This window comes from Vanellus vanellus (genome assembly GCF_965231255.1).
Source record: "Vanellus vanellus genome assembly, contig: HAP1_SCAFFOLD_189, whole genome shotgun sequence".
In the NCBI taxonomy this organism is placed as follows: Eukaryota; Metazoa; Chordata; class Aves; order Charadriiformes; family Charadriidae; genus Vanellus; species Vanellus vanellus.
In genome coordinates this window covers 1-12,827 of record NW_028127907.1, presented here as the reverse complement: position 1 = coordinate 12,827, position 12,827 = coordinate 1, and the positions used below count along the sequence as shown (strand labels likewise).

General features: G+C 58.0%; 1 long non-coding RNA gene across 1 annotated transcript; it reads left to right on the top strand.

Moving 5' to 3' along the window:
• Nucleotides 1–409: 409 nt before the first annotated feature.
• Nucleotides 410–5,733, top strand: LOC309684857. Its single transcript, XR_014270361.1, has 3 exons — nucleotides 410–442; nucleotides 1,008–1,067; nucleotides 5,676–5,733. It is a non-coding gene; the product is annotated as an uncharacterized lncRNA (long non-coding RNA).
• The last annotated feature ends 7,094 nt before the right edge of the window (nucleotides 5,734–12,827 follow it).

The following is a 12,827-nucleotide window of genomic DNA, read 5'->3' as shown; positions in this document are numbered from 1 at the left end:
TCTCTTCTTCCGTATTTTTTTCCCCCCCTTTTATTTATTGTTTCCACCTAAAAGTAGCTACGAGGTCGACGCTGAGGTCGGAGAGATGAAAAACCCACTGCTCATCTCCACACCATCGCACCACGACCGCGTCTCTTTGCTCTTGCAGGTGACTTCCCCCCACCGGCACTCTTCCCAAACCTCTCCTCAGCTCGCGAAGGTGACTTGATTCTTGCCCGGTGCGTTGTTTTTTCCCATGTCCCCATCACCCACATCTTCTTCTGCAAGAACGGGGTGGAGCTGGTGAACCACCCAGTGAGAAAAGGGCACTTCACCTCCACGCTCACCGTCCGGCTCTCCGCGGAGAGCAGCGGCACCTACTCCTGCGGATACCGGCGCCAGAGCAGCCTCGGTGAGGTCATGCATTCCAGGTTGAGCGTCCCGTGGCTCCTGACCACCAGAGGTGAGTGGAGAAGGGCACGGAGAGGTCGATTCTGCCCCGTATCGGGGACGGCCCTTGAGAAACCCCAGAAGTGATTGCCCCTGTTGGCACGGACTTAAGGTCGCTGCAGTGCCAACCCAGTTGGGTCTTGACCAGCAAGACCAGTCCAGGGTCCAGGGAGAGATGTTCCTGGTTTACAGGGTCAACTCAGTTGAGTCTTGACCAGCAAGACCACACCAGTGCACACCAGTGCACAGATACTTCTGGTTTACTGCAGGTCCTTACAGCCTCAACTCAGTTGGGTCCTGACCAGCAAGACCAGTCCAGTGCAGAGGTGTTCCTGGTTGACCCTAGGTTCCTGCAGCGCCAACACGGTTGCGTCTTGACCAGCAAGACCAGTTCAGATGCTTGCGTCTTGACCAGCAAGACCAGTTCAGCCTACTCCAAGGACTGGGAAGGGAGTGCAAGGAATAGCCACACCCCATCCCAAAGCCCAGTGCTTGGCCACGCTTGGGCAACCCCTGCAGCCTGGGGAGGAGGGGGGCAGCTTTTGGGGGGACCCTTTCTCCACGTGTTTGTTGTCCAGGTGAGAAGGATGACCTGAGGAACAGCACCATTGCTACCAGTCCAGAGCTGCCAGCTGAAGGTAAGTGTCCCTGGTTTGCTGGTTAAAGTTTGGCCAAGCATCCTGGTTCCCAAGCTCCAAGATGCCACCAGTGATGCTACCAGCTTTGGGTTGGCCAGACCCTGCAAATGGAAATTCCTCATTTTTTCCTTTCCCAAGGAAATATAGACCTTTCCCAAAAAGTAGCTGAGATACATGCTGCAGTTAACCTTACCGTCCCCTCGCTCCCTGATGGGTGCTTGGGGCAAACAAGCTGAGGAGGGGACAACATTCCCAACCCTCTCCCAAGACCTGGATGACCCTGGGGTGACACTCTCCCAAGATCTGGAGGTTCCTGAGGTGACCCTCTCCAAAGCCCTGGAGGTCCCATGGTTGACCCTCTCCGAAGACCTGGTGGTCCCATGGTTGACCCTCTCCGAAGACCTGGTGGTCCCATGGTTGACCCTCTCCAAAGCCCTGGTGGTCCCATGGTTGACCCTCTCCAAAGACCTGGAGGTCCCATGGTTGACCCTCTCCGAAGACCTGGTGGTCCCATGGTTGACCCTCTCCGAAGACCTGGAGGTTCCTGGGGTGACCCTCTCCAAAGCCCTGGAGGTCCCATGGTTGACCCTCTCCAAAGACCTGGAGGTTCCTGGGGTGGACCCTCTCCAAAGCCCTGGTGGTCCCATGGTTGACCCTCTCCGAAGACCTGGAGGTTCCTGAGGTGACCCTCTCCAAAGCCCTGGTGGTCCCATGGTTGACCCTCTCAAAGCCCTGGTGGTCCCATGGTTGACCCTCTCCGAAGACCTGGTGGTCCCATGGTTGACCCTCTCCGAAGCCCTGGAGGTCCCATGGTTGACCCTCTCCAAAGCCCTGGTGGTCCCATGGTTGACCCTCTCCGAAGCCCTGGAGGTCCCATGGTTGACCCTCTCCAAAGCCCTGGAGGTCCCATGGTCGACCCTCTCCAAAGCCCTGGTGGTCCCATGGTTGACCCTCTCCGAAGCCCTGGAGGTCCCATGGTTGACCCTCTCCAAAGCCCTGGAGGTCCCATGGTCGACCCTCTCCAAAGCCCTGGTGGTCCCATGGTTGACCCTCTCCGAAGACCTGGTGGTCCCATGGTTGACCCTCTCCGAAGCCCTGGAGGTCCCATGGTTGACCCTCTCCAAAGCCCTGGTGGTCCCATGGTTGACCCTCTCCGAAGCCCTGGAGGTCCCATGGTTGACCCTCTCCAAAGCCCTGGAGGTCCCATGGTCGACCCTCTCCAAAGCCCTGGTGGTCCCATGGTTGACCCTCTCCGAAGACCTGGTGGTCCCATGGTTGACCCTCTCCAAAGACCTGGAGGTTCCTGGGGTGGACCCTCTCCAAAGCCCTGGTGGTCCCATGGTTGACCCTCTCCGAAGACCTGGAGGTTCCTGAGGTGACCCTCTCCAAAGCCCTGGTGGTCCCATGGTTGACCCTCTCAAAGCCCTGGTGGTCCCATGGTTGACCCTCTCCGAAGACCTGGTGGTCCCATGGTTGACCCTCTCCGAAGCCCTGGAGGTCCCATGGTTGACCCTCTCCAAAGCCCTGGTGGTCCCATGGTTGACCCTCTCCGAAGCCCTGGAGGTCCCATGGTTGACCCTCTCCAAAGCCCTGGAGGTCCCATGGTCGACCCTCTCCAAAGCCCTGGTGGTCCCATGGTTGACCCTCTCCGAAGCCCTGGAGGTCCCATGGTTGACCCTCTCCAAAGCCCTGGAGGTCCCATGGTCGACCCTCTCCAAAGCCCTGGTGGTCCCATGGTTGACCCTCTCCGAAGACCTGGTGGTCCCATGGTTGACCCTCTCCGAAGCCCTGGAGGTCCCATGGTTGACCCTCTCCAAAGCCCTGGTGGTCCCATGGTTGACCCTCTCCGAAGCCCTGGAGGTCCCATGGTTGACCCTCTCCAAAGCCCTGGAGGTCCCATGGTCGACCCTCTCCAAAGCCCTGGTGGTCCCATGGTTGACCCTCTCCGAAGACCTGGTGGTCCCATGGTTGACCCTCTCCGAAGACCTGGAGGTTCCTGGGGTGACCTTCTCCAAAGCCCTGGTGGTCCCATGGTTGACCCTCTCCGAAGACCTGGAGGTTCCTGAGGTGACCCTCTCCAAAGCCCTGGAGGTCCCATGGTTGACCTTCTCCAAAGCCCTGGTGGTCCCATGGTTGACCCTCTCCGAAGACCTGGTGGTCCCATGGTTGACCCTCTCCAAAGCCCTGGTGGTCCCATGGTTGACCCTCTCCGAAGACCTGGTGGTCCCATGGTTGACCCTCTCCAAAGCCCTGGTGGTCCCATGGTTGACCCTCTCCGAAGCCCTGGAGGTCCCATGGTTGACCCTCTCCAAAGCCCTGTAGGTCCCATGGTCGACCCTCTCCAAAGCCCTGGTGGTCCCATGGTTGACCCTCTCCGAAGCCCTGGAGGTCCCATGGTTGACCCTCTCCAAAGCCCTGGAGGTCCCATGGTCGACCCTCTCCAAAGCCCTGGTGGTCCCATGGTTGACCCTCTCCGAAGACCTGGTGGTCCCATGGTTGACCCTCTCCGAAGACCTGGAGGTTCCTGAGGTGACCCTCTCCAAAGCCCTGGAGGTCCCATGGTTGACCTTCTCCAAAGCCCTGGTGGTCCCATGGTTGACCCTCTCCGAAGACCTGGAGGTCCCATGGTTGACCCTCTCCAAAGCCCTGGTGGTCCCATGGTTGACCCTCTCCAAAGCCCTGGAGGTCCCATGGTTGACCCTCTCCGAAGCCCTGGTGGTCCCATGGTTGACCCTCTCCGAAGACCTAGTGGTCCCATGGTTGACCCTCTCCGAAGACCTGGTGGTCCCATGGTTGACCCTCTCCAAAGCCCTGGTGGTCCCATGGTTGACCCTCTCCAAAGACCTGGAGGTCCCATGGTTGACCCTCTCCGAAGACCTGGTGGTCCCATGGTTGACCCTCTCCGAAGACCTGGAGGTCCCATGGTTGACCCTCTCCGAAGCCCTGGAGGTCCCATGGTTGACCCTCTCCAAAGCCCTGGTGGTCCCATGGTTGACCCTCTCCAAAGACCTGGAGGTTCCTGGGGTGGACCCTCTCCAAAGCCCTGGTGGTCCCATGGTTGACCCTCTCCGAAGACCTGGAGGTTCCTGAGGTGACCCTCTCCAAAGCCCTGGTGGTCCCATGGTTGACCCTCTCAAAGCCCTGGTGGTCCCATGGTTGACCCTCTCCGAAGACCTGGTGGTCCCATGGTTGACCCTCTCCGAAGCCCTGGAGGTCCCATGGTTGACCCTCTCCAAAGCCCTGGTGGTCCCATGGTTGACCCTCTCCGAAGCCCTGGAGGTCCCATGGTTGACCCTCTCCAAAGCCCTGGAGGTCCCATGGTCGACCCTCTCCAAAGCCCTGGTGGTCCCATGGTTGACCCTCTCCGAAGCCCTGGAGGTCCCATGGTTGACCCTCTCCAAAGCCCTGGAGGTCCCATGGTCGACCCTCTCCAAAGCCCTGGTGGTCCCATGGTTGACCCTCTCCGAAGACCTGGTGGTCCCATGGTTGACCCTCTCCGAAGCCCTGGAGGTCCCATGGTTGACCCTCTCCAAAGCCCTGGTGGTCCCATGGTTGACCCTCTCCGAAGCCCTGGAGGTCCCATGGTTGACCCTCTCCAAAGCCCTGGAGGTCCCATGGTCGACCCTCTCCAAAGCCCTGGTGGTCCCATGGTTGACCCTCTCCGAAGACCTGGTGGTCCCATGGTTGACCCTCTCCGAAGACCTGGAGGTTCCTGGGGTGACCTTCTCCAAAGCCCTGGTGGTCCCATGGTTGACCCTCTCCGAAGACCTGGAGGTTCCTGAGGTGACCCTCTCCAAAGCCCTGGAGGTCCCATGGTTGACCTTCTCCAAAGCCCTGGTGGTCCCATGGTTGACCCTCTCCGAAGACCTGGTGGTCCCATGGTTGACCCTCTCCAAAGCCCTGGTGGTCCCATGGTTGACCCTCTCCGAAGACCTGGTGGTCCCATGGTTGACCCTCTCCAAAGCCCTGGTGGTCCCATGGTTGACCCTCTCCGAAGCCCTGGAGGTCCCATGGTTGACCCTCTCCAAAGCCCTGTAGGTCCCATGGTCGACCCTCTCCAAAGCCCTGGTGGTCCCATGGTTGACCCTCTCCGAAGCCCTGGAGGTCCCATGGTTGACCCTCTCCAAAGCCCTGGAGGTCCCATGGTCGACCCTCTCCAAAGCCCTGGTGGTCCCATGGTTGACCCTCTCCGAAGACCTGGTGGTCCCATGGTTGACCCTCTCCGAAGACCTGGAGGTTCCTGAGGTGACCCTCTCCAAAGCCCTGGAGGTCCCATGGTTGACCTTCTCCAAAGCCCTGGTGGTCCCATGGTTGACCCTCTCCAAAGCCCTGGAGGTCCCATGGTTGAGTATGAGCTGCCATGAGCTCTCACTGCAGAGAAAGGAAAGCAAATACAGGGCTGCACGAGGAGGAGCAGATCAACGAGAGACACTATCTCACTGCTCTGGAGGTCCCTTCCAACCGACCGGAAGGTGGCTCTGCAGCTTTCCTAGCATGACCAAAAATGAACCAGAACGTGGTGGGGATGGTCCGGGACTTGGCTTTACCCCCGTTGGCCCTGTGGGACCCAGTGTTCCTCCTCACCACCATCCGGTTTCTTTCTCCCAGGTCTGGGAATCTCCATCAGCCTGGCCTTTGCCCTCCTCTTCCTCCTGGCTCTGGCTTTGGGCATCCATCTCCTCCTGCAGATCGGTAAGAGAACCACCATCCCCGTTGGGTGATGCCCATTAACCGCGCAACCCATTGGGGATTCACGGGTGCGCGCACTAAAACTGAACAAGATTAGAAGGCCATCTGAGGGGGCTTTGGAAGCCATCACCGGGGCACGGAGTTACGTGCACTTTGTGGAGGTTCTTCTCCGCAGGAATGGTCCACCACCACCTATTGACCCATCACTACGTCTCGCTTGCAGGAAAGCGAGTCCAGCTGGCCAGGTTGAAGAGCTTCATACCCCGGTAGAAGACCACAGCGTTTCACAACTGCTGTGAAGGAAGAGACATCCAGACGTCCTCGCCGTTGGAGGACATCTTGCCAGACCAGAAAAATGCTCTCGGGGGTTCCGTGGCAAGGACCGCAGTGAATTGTCGGTTCCCCGTGGCTGTGGCAAGGGGAAACTGTCTCAAGATGTTGTCCCCTGGCTCAAAGCCACCTGCACTGCATCTCCAACCACCGAAAACACCTCTCCAGTGCCCCGGGGACCCAATTTCTCAGAGACACAGCCCTCAGCCAAAACACGCTGCCTGAGCCGGTTGCAGGAGAAGAGTTTGCTCCGGCTGTGAACATTGTGGTGGCTCTTGGGCACAAATGAATTTCAAAAGGTCCATTAATTAAAAAGGTGTTTTGCCTCCTATTGTTGGCCCTTTGTCTCTGAAGGTCCCGTAGGTGCTTAATCCTCCACCAAATGGAGGTAGGAGCCTGAGTCCTCCACAAGTCTTCGCTGCAGACCTCACCTCGCGTGGTTGGAGCCCACCAAGACATTGTCCAAAGGCACATCCAGCACCGGGACCTGTTGCCAGCAGCACCCAAACACGGGAGAAGATAAATCTGGTGGGTCTTCCCATCAGGAAGGTCCATTAAAGGTCCCATCTGATCTACCAAACATTCAAGAAGGACTAAGGGGTGAAGGGAAAAGGGCGAAGTGGGTTTGGAGCTTGCGTAACCCACTCCCTTTGTGGAGGGAAGGAGGCCGAGGGGATGTGAGACGTTGGAAGGGGGTGATGGAGACATCTCTGCGTGGCTTTGCCCCATCCCACCTCTCAGCTGCATCTAACCCCTCAGCCAGCGACCAGAAAGGCTTCGATTTGCATTTCAGAACTCCCTCCCCACCCTTCTCCCCCACAAAACCCAACAGACCTCATCCTGCCCTCACCACTTAACCACGGCCCACCCCCATCCACCTCTGCTGCTCGTCGTCTCCTGGCTGCCGCCGCCACTTCCAACCACGAAGCGGGGGGAAAAACCAAAAAAAAACCAAAACCCCACCCAAGAAAAAATCTGTTCACTCGCAGGAAACATCGAGCCCAGACGGCTGCACCTCATGGGGAAATGTGCCACAGACTCGTGGTGACCCCCAACCTCTCATCAGATAAGTGAAGAAGACCGGAGCTCTTTTCTCCTCCTCCTTCACCGCAGGAAAACAGAACAAAAGGAAAGAGATTATTTAATTTTGGGGGGGGTGGGGGGGGCCCTGGAAGAGATCTGCCCCACTACTTGCAGCGCTCAGCTGGAGGTGGTTCGGCTACGCCAGGTTTTATCTCCGAAACGTACCCCTCTAGCTGGAGGGATGGGCGGGCGGATGGATGGATGGACGGACGGATGGATGGATGGAGAGCGCAGAGCCGGGTTGGGTCAGGAGAGAGATGACACACGGACTTGGCACAATCGCCGTAGGGACACAGGGAACGGAAACAGAGGGATGGTCTGATAGATGTAGGGTGAAGTTAGATGTTTCGAAGCCAACCTCCACGTAGAAAATGAAGTTCAAGGGGCCGGAGAAGAGGATGGTCAACGGGAAGGTGTCTGCCCCCTACATCAGGTCCTCCAGGTGGACACCAGCTGGACAAAAACTAAACCCCAGCTATAATTCAAATCAAAAAGGACCTTCAGGAGAGTAGGTTTCCACCTGGCATTGCATCCAAGCAAGCTCCCAAACCCACCGGACCTTCAAACCATGCTCCCCCTCCTCGCCGCTCAACAGGGAATCCTCTGAGCTGATAAAAAAAGGGGATTAGGAGATAAAAGAAGCATCTTCCATCCTACCCGGGGCTTCTTCCTCTCCTATCTTTGGGCAACACAGCACGAATTTGGGTGCGCAATGGCTTTACTCAACCATTTATTGAGGGCAGTGGGTTCTGCTTGGTGTTTACAGCAACACGGACAAGGTACGTCCACCCCTTGGTGGTGGTGCCACCTTTGGATTCCGAGGAGGAACTATCTTGACTCTCCATGATGACTTTGATGATCGACTTTGCAGCATTGGACGCGGTGGCCGTGACCCCCACGTGGCCAGCAGAGACCACGGCAGCCTCCTGGCACGCGCCGAGCTTGACTTGGTGGAACACGGTGCCCTCGTCAGGGCTGGCGGGTTGACTATTACACATCCTGGTACAGATGTCCTCCAAGATGCCAAGGTGAACTGCGTGCAAGGAGATCTCCATGGTTACCTTCACGTAGAAAGCATGAACTACAGTTCAAGGGGTTGGAGAAGAGGATGGCCAGCGCGAAGGCATCCACCTCGTACACCAGGACCCCCACACACCCCCAAAAATGGACCATGGAGTTGACAGATTGGTGAGTCTCCGTGACACGCGGTGGGATCCTGGGACAGGGCAGCGCGGAGCTGCGGCCGCTGAAGCAGTAGCTCCTGGAAGACAGCACAGATGAAGAAGAAAAGGGACAGGGAGACCACTTGGGCTTACAAGGGAGATGGTCCAACCACTGGGAGATGGTGCAACCACTGGGAGATGGTCCAACCACTGGGAGATGGTGCAACCATTGGGAGATGGTCCAACCATTGGGAGATGGTGCAACCATTGGGAGATGGTGCAACCATTGGGAGATGGTGCAACGTGGACCCTCTACCTGAATCCTGGGGGCGGTCTCCCCCCAGCAAGGGGTTTTCCACCCCCTGCCCCACTCCTGGGGTTTTACAAGGTGACATCCTGAGTTTTGCTGGTGATCTGGATCTCCACGTTCTGCTCAAACTTCCCGCCCATCTCCAGTGTCTTCTCCACAGCCCCAACCAGGTCTCTGGTGGGAAGAAGGTGGGTTGGGAGCAGAAAAATCAATCTGCTGTCGAGAAAAACAACTTTCTGACGATGCCTGTCAAAGTCCTCCTTGGCCTTAATGATCCTTATGGGTCCGTATCTCCAGATGTTCAAAGTTGTGTCAGTCATATGACATGACGGTGCCGGATTCAAGGAAAAGGCATTTTTGGGGTACCCGGTGCTGCTCTCGCCATCACAGGAGGAAAGCCGCAAGGGAAGAGGACACACGCGTGTGGACATCAACAAATACTTGGGTGGGAGATGAATATTAATGCCAATTTTTATTGTCTGCCAGTTGGGCAGCTTCTCTCTGCTGCATCTCCTGGTACGAGCAATAAATGCCTCCGAGATAAATCCTCTGGTGGATCACAGGGTGGTGGGGAGCATCAGGAAGAGGGCAGGACTCTCTTCGTGGCGCTTCTTCCCCATGTTCAGCCTTGGCAGGACCCTCCCCACATCCCACCAGAGATATTACAGACACCTCGGTCTTACTTCAACCTCTGGGAAAATTACGGAACGAATCCTCCCCGGGGGCTACCATGAAGCCCGTGATCAGGAAAAGCCAACACGGATTGACCAGTCACGTTTGACAAAGCTCATGGTCTTCTACGACAAAGGAACCTGCTCAGTTGACATGGGGGCGAGCGGTGGGTGGACATTGTCTACCTGGATTTCTCCACGGCTTTCCATACCATTTCCCACAGCCTCCTCCTGGAGGCACTGCTTGCGTTACGGTGTAGCCAAGTGGTCCAGGCGGTGGGTGGGGATCTGGCTGACGCGCTGCACCCCGAGGGGGGTGGTCAACAGCTCCTTTTCAAAGTGGTGACCTGTCACCAGCGGGGTCCTCCAGGGATCAATATTGGGCCCAACGCTTGTTTAATATCTTCATAAGTGACCCGGATGATGGGATGGAGTGTACCCTGATGAAGTTGGTGATGACACCAAGCTGATGGATGCTTGGGAAGGGAGGACCACCCTGCAGGAAGACCTGGATAGGTTGGAAGAGTGGGCTACCAAGAACCTTATGAAGTTCAACAAGGACAAATGTGAGAAAACATAATCCGAGAGCGCGGCACAGGCTGGGGAGCAGCGCTGTGGAAAGCGACCTGGGGGTCCTGGTGGACAAGAAGCTCTATGGGAGTGAAGTGTGTGCCGCTGCGGCGAAGAAAGCCAACGGGATGCTGGGTTGCATCACCAGCAGAGACAAAGAAGTCGTTATCCCGCTCTACTCGGCACTCATGAGGCCATACCTGGAATACGGTGTGCGGTTTTGGTCCCCGTTATACAAAAAAAAAAAAAGCTGTGGCCAGGCTGGAGAAGGTCCGGAGAAGGTGCACCAAGATGATCCAAGGACGGTGAAGCCTGCGGTGAGGAAAGGCTGAGAGAATTGGGTTTTGTTCAGCCTTGACAAAAGAAGGCTCAGGGAAGACCTTCCCACCACATTCCGGTCTTTAAAGGGCGGCTACAAAGAAGATTTTTACACGGAGTCCCATGGAAAAGACGAGGGGGTGATGGGTACAAGTTACTCTTGGGGAGATTCCGGCTGGACACAAGAGGATAATTTTTCACGACGAGAACAATCAACCGTTGGAATAATCTCCCCAGGGAAGTGGTGGATTGCCCAACATTGGACGCTTTCAAGATTCGGCTGACCAGGGGGCTGCGCCGTCTTGACTAGACCGGGTTTTTGGCAAGGAAAGTTGGACCAGATGATCCTTGAGGTCCTTTCCAACCTGAGATTCCACGATTCTATGATCCCTGAAGAATTTGAGGAGCGTGAGCAGGTGACAAATGCTCCCCGGATGGAAAGCTCAGGTATCTCCAGATGCCTCCACGAGGCTGCAAGAGCCTTCTCCACCCGTTAGGTAGAGCCAGGGCAGGCGGGTGAACAAGCCTGAGGTCTGGTTTTGAGGTCCAAGCTTGGAGACCCCCAAGCGCACGGACAAACACTCACCTTCCCTCTCTCCAAGCCAAGAAATAAAAGTCCATCGAGTCCTGGGTGACTGAACAAACCCTCCCTGCTGGGCTGATGTACAAAATTAGGAATCAAAGACCTCTTTCGACACGCCACGTGCTTGTTGGTAGCCCGGCCACAGCGGCGCCAAAGACAGGTCTGGGCCTGGTCCCACCCGGCTTCACGTGAGGAAAAGTCCCCTGGGAAAATCGGCCCCGCAAGAGGGGATGGCGAAGAAAAACTGAGCCATCCTGAGGAGCTCGGAGTGGTCGGCCAAGCTGCAGGAGCTGCCGAAGAAGCGCGTCCATTTCTGGTGCGCCTGGAGGGCGCCGAAGTCGCCGGCGCTCCCGTAGTCCTTCAAGAAGGCGGTCAGGTGGCAGAACTGGTCGAAGCACTTGCTGTCGTCCACCATGACGCCGTGGTCCCCCAAGTACCTGATGCACGCCTCCACCTCCGCCCACGTTGGTGGAGCCCGTAGCTGCATCCACTGGAACCGGAGAAGTTCCCCGAACGGCCCCATCCGAGCGTCCAGGTAGTCGAGGAATGCCACGTAGAGGGTCTGGACGCGGCGGCAGAAGGTGTCGCACTCTCCAACCTTCCCGGCCACCTGCTGCTCCTCCAGCAACTCCTTCACCCGCAGCGACATGAAACCGTGAGCTTTGCGCTCCAGGAGGGTGCGGCGGATGGAGGAGAGGACGCCCAGCACCTCGCAGGGCGAGTTGTCCTCCCTCGCCAAGGTCCTGAGGTGAACGTCGAAGACGGCCACCTGCGAAGCCATGTGCTGTAGGTAGATCTCGCTGAAATCGTCCTCGAAGAAGGTCCGGATGGCGAAGGGGGGGTGGCTGAGGGAGAGGAAGAAGGCCTTCAAGACCGGGTAGACTTGAAGCAAGCGGGTGATGGCCGGCAGCAGGAGCAACCAGGGCACCCCGGTGGGGTGGAACAGGCGCCAGTACTCCCTCTTGGCAAACTCGAAGAAGTCCTTGAGGGGTTCGGCGTAGACGGCGTAGACCGAGATGTAGGTGTAAATCTTCCAGACGATGACCTGCAGGTCCACCTCCAGGCTGTCCGCCCCGTGCTGGATGCAGTTGCTGAGGAGGCGCATGGGGCAGTCGGTGGCGATGAAGACCCCTTCCAGCACCTCCCGCAAACCGGAGACTTCAGCCGGACTTTGGGTGCAGCACCCCAACCCCCCCAGCATGGCGTTGGGGTTCTCGCCTACGAGGGCCACGCACCGCTGCCGCAACCCGTGACTCTCCAAGGCTTCCCACGCCAAGGTGACGGTGGTGGCACCGGGGCTGAGTTCCCCCGGCGAAGGGTCCCCACCGATCACCCTGTTCTGCACTCCGCCCCGCTTCCAGTCGAAATAACGGACGTGGATGGCGAAGGGGGTCCCCAGGGCCACCCCGCAATAGGGGACACCGTCCAACGGGTCCGGGGCGAAGGGGGTGAGCGCCTTGTCCAACCTCACCTCCGTCTTGATTTGGAAGTCCAAGACGTCGAAGACGGGGTCGGGCGTTTTGGGTGAGCCGGCCAAGGGCTCGCAGCACTCCTGGAGGACGGCAGCGGCGAAGCTCAAAGGGGTTTCGGTGACAGTGGCGGCGGCGGCATCGAAGGGCTGACAGTCAGCGGGGAGGAAACATCCCGGAAGTTTGGAAGCGTGGGCGGAATCTCCCAGCACGTTCCTCTTGTGTTTCATGGACTGGAGGTGGGCTTCCAGGTCGAGAGAACCCTTGTTGGCCACGGAGACGTAGGTGCCCTCCCGGCACACCAAACATTCGGCTTCCCACCTCTCGCGGCCCGGGCGGAAGCAGGGATATTTGGCTCGGAGTTCGTCGGTGAATTTGCATTTCCGTTTCGGCATCGTACGGCGTGGGCGGGGGCGGGGGTTCAGCCCAGGAAGTAGAGGAGAAGGGAAATTGGGTGGATTTTGACGGCAAGGATGGAAATCTCCGGTGGGAGGTCCTCTGCTGTCGCCCGGGTGGGGGAATTCGGGATGCGCCGCAGCACCGCAAACGTGTGCGCGCGCACCCACACACCACC